The sequence below is a fragment of the Dromaius novaehollandiae genome, chromosome 15, assembly GCF_036370855.1.
Source record: "Dromaius novaehollandiae isolate bDroNov1 chromosome 15, bDroNov1.hap1, whole genome shotgun sequence".
Taxonomy (NCBI): Eukaryota; Metazoa; Chordata; class Aves; order Casuariiformes; family Dromaiidae; genus Dromaius; species Dromaius novaehollandiae.
In genome coordinates, this window is record NC_088112.1 from 21,341,603 (window position 1) to 21,362,794 (window position 21,192).

A 21,192-nucleotide genomic window follows, 5' to 3' on the forward strand; every position below is an offset into this window, starting at 1 on the left:
GGTCTCCGCGACACGTCCCCGGGCAGGGTGAAGCGAGTCGACACCAAGGTTCACCGCGTTACCGCCTGGACCCTACCGCCCGTCCCCGTGCCCGCTGGGCCGCCGAGAGGAGCATCGCACCCAGCGGCTGGTCCCAACTCCGTACAAGTGTGCAGCATCGTGCGCCGGAGAGCCTGGCCAGGCCCCACCGCCAGCGGGCTGGGAGGAGCGTGGAGGAGCACGGCCGCCTTCCTCCGCTCGGTTTGGGGCAGCCAAAGGGCAGCAAGGAGGAGCGATGCAGAGGGCGAAGGGATGGAGCGAGCCGGAGCCGTGCGATTCACCGCAGGGCCGGGCGGGAGCTTATCACGGGTATCGTCTGTGCCTTGACAGACCGGGGCGGTGGCCAAACCGCAGCATCGGTGCCGTGGACCGTGCGCAGGGGGAAACGCCCCGAGAAAGCAATGCTGCAGAGCTGCCTCCTCGCCATGGCCCCACTGCAAAGGCCACAGTCTGGTCCCAAATGCATCGAACCGGCTGGATAGGGACACGCGGTAGCTGCCAGGAGACGCTGCTGGGGTGAGCTTGGGGCTCAGAGCCAGCCTGGGCTGCAGCCTCTGCCCGGGGAGGGGGACCCAGCCCCAAGCCCGGCTCAGAGGGCAGAAGGGGCTTGCCAAGAGCCCACACAGGGGGGCTGGGAGGGGACAGTCTGTTTTTCTCGAGGAAGTATTTTACTTGGGGAAAGTCTCACACAGAAAAGAGAGAGTGCTTTGTCCCATTTATTAATGCAACGTATGAAAAACCACATGCAGTACCAGGTTATACTATGAGATCACAAGGAGGACAATTTACAGTTAAAGGTCAGAAGGAAATGAGAGACTAACCCTCGACTCGGAGCAGCTCTTGGCCTTTCGTATTCAGTTCCTTGGCTACGGCACTGTTTCAGGTCAAAGCGCAGCGTGCATCCTCCCCGCCACGCAGCCTTCCTCCCTCCGATGGGCCGTGCTTCTGGTGCGAGCTGCTGTTCCCGTGGTAACAAAACTCAACAGCATTATTGCTATTTTCCATACGATCATGCAATTTCCCCTCTGCGCGGGAAGAGAGGGCCGTGTGACCTCCGAGGGGATCCAAGCATGTGGGCAGGGAAGTATTCGTGAAAGCGTTGGAGCGAGCAGAGAAAAAACCTGGAGGCTCAGCTTTAGAAAAATCCAACGCGATGATGGTAACGGTCCTGCCACCGAGCTCGGCAGAGAAGCAGAGCCTGGGGGCTTCCCGTGGCCAGGGCAGCCACGAGCTGCCGGACATCCGCGTGGCTCAGGGGCAGGAAAAGTGCTGACATCAGTGGAGTTAAGTGGGTGTAAAGCAGACCCAGGGGACGGAGGCTCAGCTCTGCTGCTACACCTCTGTTTTGAGCCAGTTCATTAACAGCATCAGAAATTCTCCAAATGCCTCTCTGGTATCAGGGCAGACTGTGCAGTTCAAGCCGCTCCTTCCTCCATGGGGGTCTCTGCAGAAGGGTTATTACGTGACACCCCCAGCACAGGACGGTGACACAGAGATGAGTCTGTTCCAGAGTGACTACAGGAAAACGCATGGAGATCTGTAAATGTCACTTTTGCTCCGTAAATAAGGACAGATTTTCTTTAAAACCAGAAGCGTAAGGAGGAGAAGTCAGATTTCTAACTTCAGTTATAAGCCGCAGAAACCGTGAGACTGTGCACAGCACGCCAGAACACGGAGCTGCCCCGAGACTGCTGCTGAAGACGGTGGACCTTGTGCCTCGGCCCCAGAACAGACCGGCTGCCCCGACGCAGGCGGTGCTCCAGCCGGGCCGTCCCTGCAGCGGGCCGGGCGGAGGGGTCACTCCATCCATCCCATGTGAAGCAGCCCCGTTCCTGCCCCCCCGCGATGCTGCACGTCCCCTTGGGGCTCGCGTGGAGCACCCCAACCCATCTTCGACAGAAGCCATGGGTTGCTCCCTCCTTTGCCGCTGTGCAGTTGCCCTACTTCATGCGTGTCCCTGCTGAGTTGGATCTTACTTATTTCAGATCGTTTCCCCTGTCCAACAGGGTCGAATCCTGCCTCTGCTGAGCTTGCAGCCTCTTTTCGCTTCGGGTCACCTGCAGATGCGACGCAGGTCACCTGCAGATGCAATGCAGGCCCTCTGCTCCCCACCACGCCGGCCTGGGGCAGCGGCCACGGGAGGACCCGTTGCCTTGCCTTCTCCTCGGGACGCCCAGGGCCGCAGGCTGTTTCCTGGGGGACCTAAATTCAGCCAAGAGGTTGGACACCCATGGCCCAAGAGCAGACAGACTAGCCCCAGAGCGCCTGCACTTCCCACGAGTTCCTCCATAAAGTCTATCCAAGCCCAGCTGCGGCTGCACGGGATTAAATCCTAACCCAGTCCAACGGGAAGGCAGCAAGCGGCCAAAGCCAAGCTGCTGCTCTGACACCTCTTTCCATCAGAGGGCATTTTTTCCCGGGGACTTTCACCCTGGATGAGTCACTTTTGCTCCAGGCCTCACCACTCTGAACCCATGCACGCACATCTGTCCTCCTGGCAGTTCAAAGGTCAAAGGGAAAAATAGCAGAGAGTTTTAAGAACACCCTCCCCTCCCCCCAAAAAAATCCCCTCTTTGTAGCCAGGAAATATTTTAAAATTACACAAAATCCATGAAGTTGCCTGCTTGCAAAATTAAGACAATATTGCAAAAAATACCCTATGATAATTTTCTTTCTCTTTCACCCCATTTCTTAAGACCCATGCAATACAATTCCCCGTTTCCCACAGCATCCTGACACCGTGCCATATAGCAGGGAGCGGCCGAGACCAGCAACCCAAAAGCAGGCGAAGTTGGTGATAAATACACCCGAGATGTTAGGGTCATTCTGATACAGGATGGCATCTCATTCCAGGCCGGCCTGTCTTCATTGCTCCCAAAGCATTCGCAGCAAGGCCCCGCAGGGCGACTGCCTGCGGCCACCATCCCCTTAGCAATTTGGCCCTTGCTGGTACCAAGGGTTGGAAACCTGCTCGTTTTCCATGCCGATGGTCCCAGTTGGCAGGGGGTGCTGGGCCGGGCCGGGCCACCACGCAGAACGGGCACATTGGAGATTCCCCACTGCCGCGCTGCTTTTCCTGGCAAAACCCCCCTCTAAGAACCACTGCTGATTTCCCACAAATAAATAATTAGCAGCAAGTCAATCGATGCACGGGCCAGCAGCCAGCAGGTACGAAGCAGCGTGGTTTTTCTCTGCAGCACCCTCCAGCCGGGAGCCGATCCCCGACGGCGGGCGGGAGAGCAGAGCCCGGCAGCAACGGAGCGCCGTAAATTCAGAGCAGCAACGCGGCAACGAGCACCGCTCCGCATAAACAACCCGGCGGTAACTCCAGCTCGCGCTTTGCTGTAAAACCAGACACTGACTCACAAAAAGCTGCGGTCCAAGATTTGTAATGGCCTTTTTGGCTGCAGTCACATAGACAAAGGGGAGAAAATTGCAGGTTGGGCTCGAAGAGTAGATAAAGAAAGAGCCTTAAGACCCTCAGAGCCTCTTAAACAATAAAACGCAGTGCAATTTCTTTAAAAATTTATCTGAAACAGTGTCTTTGTGGTGTTTCTAAATGAGCTAATAACCCCAAATTACACTGGGGAAGGAATCCAAAAAAAGAAAGAAGCCGTTTCAGAGAGGTTTTTATGCGCTGAGGGAGTAACAATAGCACCACAGTCCAAGACGCTGCTCGCTACCTGCGGATCTCCGAGGGTTTTCCGGAGGAAGCTGGCAACATGGCCCTGGTTCCAGGCGGAGAAGGAGACCCTCGGGGAGGGGGCCAGGACCAGGGCACGTGGCAGCAGAGCCGGGAAGAGCCGCACGGGCTCAGGTCCCTGTGTGCAGCGCGCTGAGCTGCACTGCCAGGTCAGTCTACAGATATTAAACAGCCGGCTCAAGGCTTTCCTCCCCTCTCGTTTTAATAGCTCAGGGAGCACGGATCACTTGGACTGTTTGCAAATGGGCAGGCTGGGGGGGTGCTTCGATTTTCTTTACATTTGGAATCGGCTGATGCACATGAGCAGCAGACATTCCTTAGACATCCCCAAGCCAAAGGGTCGACCTCTGGGATAGCAGAAAGCTAATTTATAAATTAGCTCATTTATAAACTGATTGCAGTAAGAATATCCAGAAAAAGCTCACATTCAAAAGAAATAATCCATGACACTAATTGCAAATGTACGTTAGATTTCAGCAGCTTGATATTCTGCTCCATTGAGCACCGTGATAAATAAGAGCTGATACATACAAGTGGGAGATCCATTCAGTCTAATGAAACATTTGTTTGAATTAATTGGAAACATAGATTCTGTAGAGTATTACCACTGCATAGAGTATTACCCTGCATTTACTTACAATAGTGTATTTAGTAGTCCCATTCAAATTAACTGAGGTATCTGATCAGCTGAGTTCAACTGAAAAACCCTACTAGATACACTAAGAGTTGTGGGAACGTATTTTCTTACCAGAATCACACTTTTTCTGGTTACATTGCTATTTAATATTAGAATTACTCAGATTTAAACTTCTCTTCTGGTGGGCTGAACACGATCACTTTACCTTTTGGCAGCCTGCTCTTTCCCCACACCCTCGCAGACCACCCTCAGCCCGAGACTCCCGCAGGGACCCAGCTCCTGAGATGGTGCAAACCCGCCAACGGGCACCAATTTCAGCAAAGCTCCTGCCCAGCAGCTGGTCCTAGAGCACAAAAGCAAAAAGCCTAAAGCTAAAAAGATTCCTTATATTTCTCCACCTTGGCAATCACAGCAGGTGGAATATATGGTTTCTTCCACATTCAGAAAACAACAGGTTTCCTCAGCCTTATCCCAAAGTGAACTCAGTTCAGGGCCCCAATCCAGCTACAGCAAGTTAAGAGACATGTTTGCACTAACTTTGTTGGGAACCAAAAAGATTTGCAAAGAAAATGCTGGCACATCTTTAACAACACAGGAATTGAATCCTTTAGGGATTAATTAAAGTGCCCAGTACGCGTGCACTGCTCGGAGAAGCAGGTGTTCCCAATGTGCCTTCCGGACACCGGAGGGAAGCAGACCCAGCACAGTACAAAAGCTCGGGAACATAGACCTCACACGGAAAAGGTCCCTCAGATCCCTCCTGATCCTCAGTGATCCTCCCAATACCTTCAAAACATCAAACTAGAGAGCACTGAACTATGAAGAGGAGCTTCCTGAAGCCGTATGAGCGTTACATCGTGCTGCAGCTGGGTTAGGCGCCGGCTGTTCTCCCACCGACCCTCTTGAGGGAGCTTTCAGGATTGGTGTCAGCTCCCCGAACGCTGCAGGCAGACCTCAGCCCCTGTGAGAAGGAAACAGAGAGGAGGGTTTTGTATGAAATCACCAGATTGCAATTTAAAAGACATGCATTTCACTTTTCTTCCCAAAGACCTCTATTCAGTCATTTCATTCCTGCGTGCCTCAGCTTTCCAACCAGGAAAAAGCCATCCGTTCTCTCTTCTGCAGGGCAGTATTTCGAGCCTGCATCCATCAGCTCGGGGAATACCAAGAGGAGGGGAAGATCCTTGCTCCCCTTTGGTGCCAAAGGGAAAAGCCCCCTCTGCCCGAGGGGGTCACGGGAGCAGCCGGCAGAGCCGGGGGGGCTGCCGTGGTGCCCAGGCACCTCGCTGCGGCTCTGCTTGCAGATCATTGCATGGCAGGCACAATGGAAACAGGAATTACTGCCACAAAAACTTCACACTAAAAGAAGGCCAAAACCACAGTATCCTACTGTCATCCACCACGTGATTTTATTCTCTCACAAGTGTGTTTCATGACACAGCTGAAGCTCGCTTCTGGGAGAGGCAAAGCACCATTCTCAACAAGACGCATGCATTTACACTGACTCTCCGCAGTGGTAAATGCATTACTATTCCAGCCGCGCTGAGCGTAACTGGCTGAAAAACACCGGTGGAAGTTAGGAAATAAGTATGCTTTTGTGAAGGCTCATCCAGCGCAGGGCTGCGGGACAGCAGTGAAACACTCAGCATAGCAATAAGGCGTTGTGCTCGTACGTGAACCACCGCTTTAGGCAGCCCGTGCTGCGTTTGCATGGGGGGGCACGCTGCAAGCTCAGCATGCGTGTGAGCACCGGGCATTGCCCGGGGGATAACGCACTGCCGTAGCTCCCCGCGGCACACTGAGCCGGAGTCAGGCGTCCGGCAAAGCCCAGGACACGCAGCTCTGCCATCGGCCCCGACTGCCTCGGCTGTATCCACCCGGGGTGGTCTTATGGGGGAAGCTGCTTACAGGCAATGGAAAACAAATGGGGTGGTTTTATATGTCATATAATGCTGGGCTATTAAAAGCAAAACAAAGATATGAACTTCATTATGGTCAGAAACATCTCTGTTTCATTAGAAACTGTTTGGTGTGTATAAAGCAAATACCTGGGAAACATCACAAGCAATCTCTTCCATTTCTTGGCCTATCCAAAAAGCCACGTTGGTAGATAAGCTCACATGGTTCAGATCAGATCCAACACACACAATTTTAGGGCACCTTAGTGAATTCAGCAAAAACAAATCACATTTAGGCACCATTTCTGCAACAGAGGTGAGAGATCCCCTGGGTGCAGGTCACGGCACCAGGCCTGGTGGCTCAGCCCAGTCTGTGACACCACGAGGCCTCTTCTACACCCCAAAAATCACTTGCGCACACCTTGCACAGCCTGTTCACCCCAAGCTGGTGTGGGCCTGTCCCCAGGGGACTGGTCCAGCATGGTCAGAGCACAAGCCCACGGGCAGGGGTCTGCTGTGAAAGGGGTAGGGGGAAGAACTAAGCTTTCCCATTTCCTTGAAACTGTACTGTGAGTTACCTCCAGCCAAAATGGTATTTATGAGGCAGGACGGGTTTGCGTGTCTATACCCGTATTTCATATAAACTCCTGTAATTCACCTATGTCTGGGTTCCTCCACCCAAAGACTCCCCTTGCTTTCAGCGGGGGATCAGCTTCAGGAGGATTAGACACTGGACAAGCAAACCCCGAGTTATACAAAGTACCGTGAAAGTGCACATTACGGGCCAAATGAGTCATTTGTAAAGTCACCAAAGCTCTGCTGATTCGCACCAGGTGAGGAATTGGCCCTATTTTTTTTCTGTACATCCATAGGAAGACTTCTAAAAGAGTGCTTCACATCTCTAACCAGGACCTGTGAACTTTCCGTGCTGGAAGGATTTAGGAATCATAGGTGGAGGATTCAGGCCATAGAAATTTGTACTTTGTTCTCCCAAGACTGCACATGCCAGAAACAGAACGGTAAGTCACCTATTTCCTACCGACAAGCAGATTCAGGAATTCAGAGGAAGTGCCTGGGAAGGGCGATGGAGCAGAACCAGATTTCTTTGTAAACTAACAAGCTACAAATGAACGTTCAAAGGAAATTGCTTTAGCTTCTTACACAGAAAGCTTTAAGTGAATGTGACTTGACTGCCTACAAGAGGAAAAAAAAGAGAGAGAAAGGAAAAAAACCTCTTTGAAACTCTTCGTAGCAGAGTTAGGCAACCCTCGAGGTGCCAGCTGCACAGAGGCAGAGCCAAAAAGCCTGGTACAAGCCCCAGCCGCGCTGTGCATCGCCCTCCGCGGTGGCAGAGAGCCCCAAAAGGCCACGGGGAGGGATGCAGCACGCAGCCTGCACCGCCCCAGCCAGCTCAGGGCAGCCTCCTGCTCCCCCCAGCCACCAACAGCCCTATAAAATTAAGACACTTCTTTACCACTTACACCAAACACCCCAGCTTTGTTAAGCCCTCTTTTGCAAGTATCAGCAGCGAAACAAAAGTTATGAGTTTTCTCAGTATAAGAACATGAAAATATATGAGGCAAGTTGTTAGCTGGCATAAAGCGGCTGAGATTAATAGACTTGGACACAGCCAAGGGGACTTGCACCAGCTGAAGATCCAGCCTTGCTTATTAGCGTCCCACTAGGAGGATTACATAAAAACGGCCTTTAAAAAAAATGAACAATAAACTTGCCACCTGGGTGTAATTTGTGGGTTCAGTATTTGTTTAGGTCATCACATATTTTGTGTCAAATGAAGCAGCTGTAAAGTAGCATAATATTTTGTCTAACATAAAATAACTCCATAAATGGAGATAAATTAACAAGAGTTCAGTTCAAACCAGACTCGGGCTTTGCGGTTTGTTTGGGCTTCTGCATCCTGCCTGCTCCACAGCCCGGGCGCGATTCAGGGGGGAAAGTCTCCCCGCCGCTCCGCCTGGAGCCCCGGCTGCACCGAGGGTGCAGCTACGTCTCTTGCCAGCTTTTTACAGTGGGTGACCCAATCCGATGAGCTAACAGGAACCTTACACCATTAAAGAGGAGAAAGCTCCGTCTGGGACTAAAAATAACATGTTTGACAGTCCAAAAAAAGGAATAAGTATGCTTTCCTAAGCATGTTGTAAATACTCAGCTGGACACTGGCTGTAACCGTCTCTTACTCATGAATTCTGTCTTCATAGTCACAGAAATAGAGAAAAGACCTAATCAACTACCTCACTCACTCAGTGAAGAATATTTTCCTGACAGTCCAATCCAGAGTCCTTTGCCAAGTCCAGCTAAGGGGATCCACATTTCTTCTGCAAAATCCCTTCCAGTATCAGAGACGCTTAGGGATGTTATTCCTGGGATCTGCTGTTGTGGGACAGACTTCATCCCTGCCTACAGCACAAAAGTGGCACGCACAGCGATGAGGTTCGTGTGAGCAGCAGGATGATGCTCGTACGCTGTCTGTGGACAGACTGGCAACAACTCAGTTTCAAATGAGTCATCAGCAGCCAATGTTCGGCAACTGCTAGATGCAGAGAAACCTCTCTGCTGCTGACCTCAGCTACATGCCTTGTCCATCCCAGCTCTAGTTTGTTCAGAGGAGCCACCAAGATCCTCAGGGTTTCAGTGGCATTTCAAGAGTGCTAAACATCTCCCACCTTCTGCAGGTCTTCAGACCTGATCCAACTTTAAAGCTAGAACTCGGGACAAAGTCAGCCCTGCTTTGAGGCACAGCGTGGGTCTGACGACCTCCAGGGCCCCTTCCAACCCAAGGGAGCCCACGGTTCTTCAAGCTGTTTTGCCAGGGCTTGTAGCCAGCACGTGCTAAGGAGTGCATTTCTGAGAGGCAAGTATAGATCAAAGTTGCAGCGCATACAAACGCTAAGGTCTGGGCTCCCTTGGCCAGATCTACACTCTACTCCTGGAATAGGCTGGCCAACACAAAGTAACTGCATGCTTTAAAATCTTTCTCTAATCGAGCCTTCTAGATTAGCTTCTGCAGGGAGCCACCACTCATGGGCATGGGTGCCCAGCCCTGCACAAGTTCCTCAGGACCTGGCGTTCCTTGCTTCACTGTTTCCCAAACTTTGGTTCGCAAACCACTGGAAACATCTCAAAGCAGGGTGAAGCAGCTGCCAAACCCAAAGCAAAACTGAAGCCCAACAACCCATACACACATTTCTGCATACAAGCAAATAAAATAGGGAGAGGAAAAAAAACCCAAACCCTAAAGTAGCCTCTTTGGTTGGTTGTAAATTAAAACTACTGCACCAACACTAAACAAGAAATTCAATGAACTTTTTTCTCCCCAAAGGTTGGATTGTCCTGTGCTTACCAGCATGTGAGAAATAGTCTCCCATACCACTTGTCTGAAAGGCACAAAGAGACTCGTGTTTTCCAGATGTCCCACAGCAAGGCACAGGAATACCCAGGCATGGGCAGCTGAACTGCACGCCCTGCTTGGCCGGCCCTGGCACTAACTAAACCACCTCATTCTCTTTGCAAAGTACTGCCTAAAGCATACTTCTTCTGTCAAGAATTATTTTTCCAGTCTCTCTTGAAATAACAATAGTTCATCTATGTAAGAAATTCTACAAAAGCACAACTTGGAAAAATACCTGGGGATCCATAAACTAAAAAACTTCCTCGAACATATGTTTAAACTATTCAGGTTTCTCCTGAGACGTTCTGAACAGGCACAATCAACCCGAGTCCATGAAAACAAAAAAGTAAATATCAACCTGTGCCAAACATTTGTGTGCTCTTTCCCTCTGCAGCTACACTGATTGCTTTAAAAGTAGTGCTGAAATTCAGATATTGAAAGAAACTGTGGAAGTTTCTTGGGGTGAACTAAAGAAACTATGCAGCTTGGGCCCAGCAGAAACAGGAAACAAAATGCAATTTGACACTGCTACGCAACAAGAGCGGTACGGCACTATCGCAGGGGCAGCCAGCCCAGAGCACAGCTAATTGGCAAAATTTGGGAGAGCCAACAACAGACTGACATTAGTGCTGCTGGGAAAAAATAACAAGCTTTAGAGCACCATTAAGATTTAAAGCCAATCAAAAAACTTATTAAATCTTCAAAGAGTCACAGAGGAACTAAAAAGTCTGAACAACTCATTCTTCCTTCACATTTTATGAGAGCCCAAACTACCAGTATTCGTTTGATCTTGTAACACCTTACCTTGCATTCCTAAACTTCCATAAAAATACCATATTCTTTGGCAACCAAACGTTATTTTGTATGTTATCTTTAAAAGGTGAAATAGTTTTGTTTTGATGCAATATCCTTAGTTTCTCCGGCTAACTGGTGTTTTATCCAAATAGACCTTTGAGCAAATGATCAGGCAGAACAGTGCCTTCAGCTCTGAACGTGTTTCAGACACATGCATCTTTTGCTTAAACCATGGGAGAGTAAATTAGAAGACTGGGTACAATTTCTAGCACAAGTTGCCTGTTTGCTTTGGAGCTGGATATTTAACCATTTGACGCTACAGTCATTCATTTGTTAGAGACATTATAGCATCTGCAAGGACAAATTTGAAGACAATGTTTGTAGAAGTCCCTTAAGTGTCTCAGAGAAGGAGACAGGGGTTATTTTCCTAATAAAGACCAGATATAGATTCATTACCGTAACGTAATATTGTGCTTCAAACAGATATTTAAAATATGTTCATAGCATTTGCTTTCCATGCTCCTTAAATTTTAATTCTTCAGAGTGTAACACATCTTTACTTCATAGCCAGTTCATACCCTCTCTTAAGAAAGCCAAAAGATGGCTGAGAAACAAAAGGAGCTGCATGTGTTAAGAAAGAAATAGCATGATTTGACTCTTTATTAGGTAGAATCTCTGATAACCCTAATTCCCCCTTAACACTCAAAATAAATACTCTCTAAGCTGCTCATTAAAATGACATTCCCACCATCTTTTCTGGGAGCTTTTCTGCTGCTGTCAGTGAATATCAGATCAAAGTTTGCAATGCTGTTAGACATGTTTTTGTACAATGTCACCTAACAGCCTTACAGGTTCTTAAATATCTTTTATTTCAGTTGAACTCTGAGGGCAAATTCTACTCCAAATTATTCTGTACAGCTCTCTTAACCTAAATGAGTTGCCCAGATGCAACAAAAGGCAGAACTTCAGTCTGGTAAATACAATTTGAGTAACAATTTTTTCTTTTCACTTCCTTACACTCCAGTAAGTGTCAAACCTATTTCTGAGTAATGACAATTCCTTCAAAGTATTTTAAGAGTTTGTTTCAGGCTCAGCTTTTCGAAGTCTTAGTAACTGCACGACTGGAATGAGGGGAAAAAAGAAGATTAAATTATCATTTGTGCAGAACAAATTTCTTTAAGAAATATGCTCCAGAAGATATCCTAATGCAACAGTCTAAAGAGATCAGAAGAGGACCAAAAGGTCTTCAGCAGCAGAAGCTGGTAGGTTACTAGCTACATAATTATGTGACAAGAACCTAATGATACCATAGGAAGGGGACGAACAAACCTGTGTTTGAACTTGGATGTTACATACCTTTTCCTCCAACTGCAGTCATCGCGTTCTCTGTCTCAGCCTTCGTTATGCCCATCTTACCTGTAATTTCAGTCACAGGTAAGAACAACCTACTACTAACCCTGTTAAAACTAACATGTTTTATTTTGACCAAAACCTATTCACATAACCAGATGAGCAGGTAAGGGAAGAGTGGTGAGGAACTGCAGGCAGTAACTTCTTGGCCCACACAGCTGCAGTCAAGAAGGATGGACACCTGCACCCTAACACTTCATAAACACAGAGTAAATCACCAGCTCAGACCTGAGCAGGGTCAGGCACAAACCTGCAGGTGGGCAGTTGCAGGGACTGACAAACGAAGGGAGCAGTGATGAATCGCTTTGTAGCAACAGTCACTGCAAAAGCAGAAAAGGAAACAAAAGAAACAGGATATGTCTGTTTAAGGAGGATGATGCGTTACGTTCCAGCAGGCGTTTATGAAATCACGCTTATGTGCTAGAATACAAATATTGGTAATTACTTTTGTTTTTTGCCTGCTCAGTAAAGTTACTGCTCGTATTTAGAGTTTCTGATTTGCACTGTTGCTTTTAGAACATTACATTTGTTTAATGCTCCAAGCATTTAGGAAGTCTGTGTGCACAAATGCAAAGCATAAAGGACTTAAAATACAAGGACCTCTATGAGACATTGGGCGGAATTACAGAGCTGAAGGACCCTAGATTTTTCCTGCACTGCCTTCAATGACAAATAATTTAAACAATTTTAGATAATCCCTCAAATCTTAGGATGCCCATTTGCCTGGTGATAACACAGGATGTTCCCATTTGCCTACTAGCTTATGAACAATTCTCACCCTACAAGTGTTAGTCATAGCACTGCCTTCATTCCTTTCCAGTCGAAAATTGGATTAGGGAATATTAACAGGGAAATAAGCTAGGGACATATTAATTCAGAATAACGATCTTGCCTCTTTACGCCTATCTTGAAAATTCTATTTGCATGTGATTTGATTGCTTTGGGTCTGACATGGTGCCCAGGGGATTCACTCCCAGAAATGGTAGGATTTGGACACCACAGACTCTTAATTCCAGCCTGCAGGGTCTGATAGCGAGAGGATGGCTTAGACCATCTGTCTCTTAACAGTAACCAAAAAATCCAGCTTGAACTAAAGCCCATTGAAGAAATTATAAATTTTGCCACATACACCTTGAATTTTGGATCAGACTGACTTTTCCTCAACTGTCTTTTTGTACCCCATTCCCCCTCCCCCCAACCCATCTAGCCTGGGACCTCCAGTCTTTATTCACTGCACTAGCGATTGCCTGCACAGGGCCCAGTGCTGGTGCAGGATGGGACTGTCTTGCAAGCGCATGTGTGCACACACAGTGATTTCTTCATTGAATGCTAATGGAGGATGGATGCTTATTCTTCAGTCTAGCTTGGACATCCCATAGGATTTCACCTCAGAGACAAGATTCAAGCAAAGTATTTTTTCAAAAGATTTTTTTTTTTTTTTAACATCCTCCTCTCCAGCAATCTGATGGGCTCAGGAAACAGGTAGCATTAGAACTGTTAAGCATGCCTTCCATACCCAGGATAAACAATGCCAAATACGCTCTGCATTTTGCATCCAGTTCTAGGAGATATTTATCTTAATTCACACAAGGGCAAAAGAAAGTGATGTCATGACTTTCTTCATATTAGTGGTTTTCACCTGTGGTCTGAAGATGCTCGTGCCTCTATAGGTGACTTCTGTGGGGTCTGTGAAAAGTAAGTAGGGAAAGCAAGCTGATGCCTCACTAGGTTTCAGTTTGCTATTCAGGATCTCCATCTCCACTGGAAAACCTGTAGGAATATGCAAATAAAAAGGGTTAAAAATCACTGATCTGTTTAGTATAAGAACAGTAAATATAAAGAACATGAATATTTATAAATAAGATAAAGAACAGCCAAAGGGGAGGGGAAAAGTATCTTCTGAGAAGTACTACATTGTATATCTTACGTTCCATTCTCCCACCCCAAGCAATTTTATCCAGATTCTTTTGCCCTTGCCACGAGTAGTTTACAATTTGCAGAACGCAACCTTTTACACAGCATAACATCTCTCCAGAGCACTGCTAAATCCAGATCCCCCCCGTGGCAGCGTATCAGTACCCTCTGCACAGACAGGACCATCTTTACGTGGTGCAAGATAGCTGCCGATGAAGTGGGCCAAACCAGTTCTGCCAGACTGCACATCACAGATAAGACAGCACACAGCTTACCCCTTGGTTTCAGCGTACCCTTTGTCCCTCTGTTCCTATCAGTTTAAGGCTGTGCAATAGTCTGAAATGAATTGGAAAGATTCTGGGAAATCCACCTACATAAACCTTTGTGATTACTGAGACTTAGTAACGGCATCCGTGGAACTCAGCCTTCCAAAAAAGTGAGTTTGCTGTACTTATCTCTGAATGATAAAAGGCAAACTTTCCTTGACCTGCATAAATTAGGAACATTCAGCTTGATCCTCTCCAGTTGTCTGCATGCTGTAGCTGTGCAACGCCCAAAAAAGGAAGCATTGCTATTGACAGAGACAATAATTAGGATGATAAACACCAAAATCCCAAGGAAAGGCTGGAAACATATCCTGCTGAATGGGTACTTTAGATGATTTTCAACTGCAGGAAGAAAAATGCATCAAATTTGCAGAATACACTAACAGCAGACATCTGTCATGATTCACAAGAAAATAACCTAAAGAAAGCTCAGTGTTCAGCTGCTCAGCTAACTGACTCATATTACGCCAGAGGTTTTGACTTTGTTCTTTCAGGCACTGTTTCTGACAGGAAATCAATCAGTTTAATCCTATAATGAGAACAATTAGCCCTTACAGGAAAAGCAGATCTCTGCTGTAATCTCATCTTCTGTTTACAATATTATGCCAATATTTCTTGCTGTTTTCTCAACTGTTGCTCATCAGTCACGTGGGAGGCCACGGCACTGCCTGCAAGGACAGGCAAGCCATATAAAGAGCGAGCAACGGTTATTTCTATCCTCGCTCACAGCATGGGAGCAAATTCATTTCTCAGCAAAACCGATACAAGCAGTGAAGTTTTAGTATTAAAAGATCATATCTGTTTTAAATAGTGCAATGGGACATTCTGCAAGGGACCCCCGAGAGCTGCCTTGTCCTTGTCCTTCTCCTCCACACCCACCATCAAGGTCACCCTTTGTGGAGAACAGGCTGCTGCTGTGCTCCGGCAAAGCTGAGCGATATCGTGTCGTCTCTTCCCCGTCGGAAAATCCATCTGCTGGCTCTTATCTCGTGTTTAGTCTGTACGGTTTCGGAGGTGGGGAGTTACCCTGCTGTCCAGCAGTCTGCAGAACCCCAAGCATAACAAGTTTAGGTAAATGACGCACAGCCTGATGAGCTAGTATTAGAGTAACACACAAATATTATCCCAGTAACATTTGTCAGAACATAGGAGCAAACTCCATTGTGCATCTTGCAGGCCCTGCTGGTTTTTTACCCTCTAAGTACATTTAAAAATGACAAAAACCAACACGGACCTACCAGTCCTTACTGCAAATCTGGTTCTGTCGCCCAGCATTGAGGAGCATCAAAAGCAGAAGTAACCATGCGCCCTACTGCTTCTCCCGTGCAGCTCTCCTTGTAGTAACCCTGCAGAGCCTCGAGGAGCTGGCAACCTTCACTGCCCAAAGGCAGCTACGAAATAAGAAATTTTACTGGATCAACTAGATTTCCTTCATTAACCTAACGATTTATATCACAGCTTGATTTTTTTTCTGTGGGAAGCTTGGATGCCTGAGAAACTTTTTATAAAAGATTTAGACAAACAAATGAATTAAACAGAATTCAGAACGACAGCTTCCGACACCTGGGGACGTTCCAAAGAACTTTCAAAAGCCAAAATAATAACCCAGATCTGAGAGATTCTGCAGAGCCTACGAATTAATCTTTTTCAAACCTGCTGTTAAATCTGCCACAGAGTTCAGATTTGCCTGGACTTAATCCAAATAATGACTTTCAAAATTAAATGTTTTCACAGAATCTTGGGGATTTTTTTTAAACTATTAAGAAATAACCTGAAACCATTAAGAATCTGTTGAATATGGAAAAGGTCCCAGCAGGGTTAGAAAGGCACCAGAACATACTCATTTAGGTAATGGAGATGGAAAGTGGGATGAAACAGTCAAGGATTACTAACAAATGTAGGAAAGGAAAAGAGGTTATACTCTGAGAAACACCGACTACGAGAAGGACAAATGAACCTACAGCTGCACAAATGCAATGAACCCTGGCTTGGGAGCTGTCGCTCCCACAAGAATTTGAAATTTGTTTAAGCAGCATCATTTTCAGGGAGCATTTTCAATTGCAAACAGCACAGGGAACAAGCAGTGCTAGAACCTACGGCTGAACAGTCACAAAAAAAAATTTCAAACACAAAACATGAGCCAATGAACCTGAAACCTGTTTTTAATGAGTGCAACTATTAGGAAGGCTAACCCACAAGTTAATATCTAGTTTGCTGTTTAAAGCTACTTTTAAATGTCAAACCTCTGTATTAAACTGCTCACAAATGATCTAAAGGGACTTTATTGATTTTTCTGCTCTACAATTAACTAACCTCATTATACTCCCACCTTCATTTAAAAATAAAATATAAATACTTGTACCTAGTTTAAAATATTTCCAATGACAATTTATGCTGAAACAGAAAGCTCTCAGACCCAGGTTAACCACCACGAGTTCAAAGAGAGGGGGCTATAAAAATATTTTCCTTACTTTTATCATTAAAGTATTTTAATTCTCAGGTGATAAAAATTAACTGAGGTTGGGATTTTACATTTGCTACATTAGATACAAGTGCAATAAAAGATCTTTTAGAGAAGTCATCCATCTGGAACATCTGGGTAAACAAACTGCAAGAAATATTTCTGAATTTGATGAATGTCACTTTAAAATGAACTTATACAGGAATTTGCTACTTAAATGAGCAATAAGGGCAGCTGCACGTTCAAGCCTACAACGGAAGAATGTCTTTGGGCTTACTAGGCATTTGTAGAGAGGTGCTGCTATGTTTAACATACATGGACACTGCACCTTGACTTATTGTTTAGGAATAAGCTGGACATTCCTGATACAACTGTCAACTTCCACATTTCAGAAAACCTATTTTTAAAGATATTCTATGTCTTTATTTAGCCCAAAACATATGACGGTCAACAGCTTCTTTAGATGCCATTCCATCAATGCACTGCATTAGCGTTTCCAAATGTAACCTTTCTACAAGGCAAATTGGGCATGACTGATGGATGAGTGAAAACTGTGATTCCCAGCACATTCCCAGTTACAGGTCACATATTCTTGTTGAATCGTTAATTATGCAGTGAAATGTATTCCGGCTACAGCCGGAGAGGTCACCACTGTACCTACCAGGCAGCTGAGGGCCAGCACCCACGCCGGGGACTCCACGCTGTCACGCTGATCTGCAGGAAGACGATGCTGGTGCGGTGGAGTTGTAAATGCCACACAAAAGCAAAGGAGCATCCCCAAAACTCAAGCTGTGCCTGCCAGGAGGAAAGCCAGAAGTGCATAAAAATATGCTGAGCAACTTGGGCGCTGAACTGCACAGATGCAAGAGAGAGATCCCTGTGCTAGCAAGTATTTAATCAAGCAGTTATATGGCTACAGATTTTTAGGCCCCCACATAAAAAACAAAAATAAAAGGCAGGCTTCAGCCACTGTGGGTTAACTTTGGGAAAAAAAAACAGAAACTTTAGCTTAGGAAGCCTTTTACAGATCTCTCTGACAACATAGTAATTTATTAAACTTACCAGGTCTATTGCTTGCTTTTTTTTCTCCACAGTCTGAAAATAAAGTCTTTTACAAAGGGCCTGGGGGCAGTGCAAAGAGGAAAGTAATTTATAACTGATTTACAGTCAAATTATCTCTCTCAAGCAATTTATGAATGACTGACATCTATCTTGATAGGTAACGGAACACTGAAGAAAATGTTCATAACAGTTCAGAGTAGACAGAACAGTAATTTCCATATCCATACATCAACTCACCACCCTTAAATTACTGTTAAAAAAAACAAAACAAAACAGAAATCTTACTTCTTCTAGACCCAGCCTTCTGCTATAGGGGACCCACAGCTAACTTCCAGCCTCCTGGAATTGCTCTAGGGATAAACAGCCAAACAGCCTCAGTCCAGGAGAAAGTAGTCCGCAGAACGGGAAATTCTCCTGACCTTGGGAAGAGCTATCAAGCCATAATCACACTTGAAATCACTCTCACGTGGGCAGACGTTCAAAACTATCGTTGGATGATCACTCCTGGGCCTCCCAGATAAGGGCATTCATTAAAACTAAACTTTGGGAGTGGGCAAATGGAAAACCTGAATGCTCATTCGAACTGGAACATAATGCTGGATATCCACAGTTTACCCGGTAGCGCTGTGATAACAAAGGAAGGAAACAGAGTCTCATCAATGGCAGACAAGCGCCAGAATGAAACACTCAAAAAAGAAGCAAATAGGCGATAAGACTTCAGAGTGGAAAAATACTGGAAACAAATACCCAGCAAAATTCTGAGGGAAAAGAAAAAACACAAAGCAAATGGAACAGTAAGATCGAATTTACAGGCACATTTGACCTTTCTTTTGAATAATGCAAGTTCTTTTTTAGAGCTTGCTATACAGTTTCAGTCACGACACTCAGAAGAAGAACAAACATGTTTGAGATGCTATATCATCAACTTAATATTAAGGCTTGCTCCCACAGCAAGATTCCTATCTTCTGTTGATTTCTGTTCCAGAAGCGGAAAGAGAACTCCAATTATTTTTGGAAATGACTTAAAATATAATTTAAGAATTTCTCAAGTTATCAAAGACAAAAAATAGAAATTGATGAATCCACTTTTGTTAACTTCAGTGAGAGCATGATTGGGTCCTTCTAGAGCTGCAAAACTGTATCCACTTAAAGCAAGGTGTGTGAAAAAGCATATGAGCAACTGAAAGAGAACAGGACACCTGTGAAACATGGGGTTCTTTAGCTAATATTTTCATTCCCCAAATGCTTGAAAAAACATCTATCAATGATAGGGGGTGCCAAATTAATTCCTGATGTAGTTCTGAAATCTGAGGGCTGGTCTACACATGGACGCTTTCCAGCAGGACCAGTTTGATTGCAGACAGTTTTACTCACAGTTAAATTGGCTCTACTGCAGCTCAGTTTAATGTATTTTGGAAAGTAATTTAATATGGAATAAGCACACCCACAGGTTTAAAGTGTTTTTTTTTTTTAATTCTAACTGTATTTTACTTGGTTTAACTTTTGACAAGCCTGAAGTTACACGAGGCATAAACCAGGGCTGAACATTTAAAAGGCCTTGAAGAGAAAGTCTCTTTGAGCCTGCAGGTTACCCATCAGATTTGTTCTTTTCTCTATTTTTATGGTTGCTACTTTCCAGCAAACCTGAAGCTTGTTTTACAGAAAAGAATTTTTCTTTTCCCTCCTCAGAGGAAGGAGATGCCTGTGCTGATATATTGCATTTTTAATATATATTTTAACTCAGCCTTTTGGGAAAGTATTCCTAGTCACCAAACAGCAACAGCGGGAAAGTAAAAGTAGGAAAACAGTAGGAAAGAGTAGGAAGCAAACTGTTCCTCCAGCCCACAACAGGACAAATCTCAGCATTGAGCTGGGTGGACTCTACACCAGCAAGGAAACCCACAGCCAGCCTACCCTGCGGACGCTGCAAGCGCGGTGATATCATGCAGGAATGAGGTATGATTCATCAGCAGCTACACAGACAAAACTGAGCCTTCGGAGCTGGCTTTATGTGGAGGCCAGCAACTGCATGGAATAAGCAATACGGGTGAAAACTCAGCCGGTACAAGCTGCACCTAAAGGAGAGACATGTTTATCTGTTAGATATGTTTCTATCTGAGCAATGAAAAGTTATCATACTTATGGGGTTCATAACAGGAGTATGCTCACTAAATCCATACGGCTACGCAGCAAGGCTGTGGCACAGCTTGAGAGCCCATTTATAGCAGCACTGGTTTCTGCCACTGTACAAAACCAAGGAGTCCTGGACAACATGGACACAGTTGTGCAACAGGCAGACAGACCAGCCCATGCCATGAGCAAACAGACCCCAAGGAGCTCTGCAGCAAGCAGCATGTAAACCAAAGCCACAGAAACTGGGCAACGAAAAGGCACTTTATCAAACTGGACTTCTAAACAACGAATCCTTTGTTCAGCTCAGTTTTGAAGGGAGATATCCCGGCCCTGCCCTTTCCCAGAAGCACGCAAGATTTCCTAAGCCCAGTCATTTTTGAGATGCTCTTTTCTCCTCTCTTTTCAGTGGAGACACTTGCTTCCTTGCAGCTATGTTTACAGGCAGCTGTTAGAGAAGATTAATTAGGCAAAGGAAAGCAGTGCCATGGCTTCACCCTCCCACCCCAGAGGTGCAGCCACATGCACAAGCCACCACCAAGACCCAGACATGGACATCAAGCACTCATACTGTTTTAAACCCAAACCACTTACTTTGTTTGAAGCTTCTAGTTTCTCCTTCCAGGTATCAGTTACGACAAACCAAGAGGAACAAATAAACATTTACCAACCCAGCACAGCACTTACCTTCCACAGCAAGTGGAGCAAGAAGCTGCCATAAGGGCAGGCTCTGATCACACCAAAACAAATGCTTTAACTTGAGGGCAGTCCCCAGGACCCAAAGCAAAACCCAGCTGCACCCACATCCAAATTTCTACCCAAACCCAGCTGCACCCGCCTTCAAATTTCCACCCAAAACCAGCTGCACCCACATCCAAGCTTCCACCCACACCCAGCTGAGCCCACCTTCAAATTTCCACCCAAGCCCAGCTGGAAAGCCCCCAGAGGATATTTGCTGTGGAAAGCCCCGAGGTGAAAGCTGGTCTTTGAGGGTGAGTTTTACAGATCCCTGCTCCTTCCCTTACATCCCCCAGGCTCTTTTCCTGCCTGGGAAGAAAATCCGCACTAATTTTTGGGGTGCTAGTGCTTTGCTGGGCACAGTGGGGCAGGTACCTGCTGGGGACACAGCCTAGGAGTGGGGTGGGGGGGGGGCAGCAAGTTTTCCCCTCAGAGCAGGAAAATGGAGGCCTAAGAAGCCCTGAGGGAACTGGGGGCTCCCGCTGTGCCCAGCCTGGGGGTGGAGGAGGAGGAGGGAAATGGGGCTTTTCCCCTCTTGCCCCCGGCCGAGGCCCTGAGGGCAGGTTGCCCCTCATGCCGGTGCGGAGGGGCCGCGCCGCCTTCCCCCCACCCCCAGGGCCAGGCCGGCGCGGAGGGGCGGCGGGGCCGGGCGGTTGCGGGCCGCCCCTCA

The 21,192-nt window shown here is 46.4% G+C and overlaps 1 long non-coding RNA gene across 5 annotated transcripts; it reads right to left on the reverse strand.

The window, feature by feature from the left end:
• Positions 1-741: 741 nt before the first annotated feature.
• LOC112994047 (uncharacterized) lies at positions 742-21,154 on the reverse strand. 5 transcript variants are annotated; one of them, XR_003261834.2, is made up of 7 exons: positions 19,569-21,154; positions 17,254-17,387; positions 15,370-15,522; positions 15,011-15,173; positions 13,531-13,661; positions 11,838-11,897; positions 742-5,340 (listed from the first exon to the last, which is right to left on the reverse strand). It is a non-coding gene; the product is annotated as an uncharacterized LOC112994047 (long non-coding RNA). The 5 variants fall into 5 exon arrangements; XR_003261835.2 differs by lacking the exon at positions 15,370-15,522; XR_003261836.2 differs by lacking the exon at positions 15,011-15,173.
• Between the last annotated feature and the right edge of the window lie 38 nt (positions 21,155-21,192).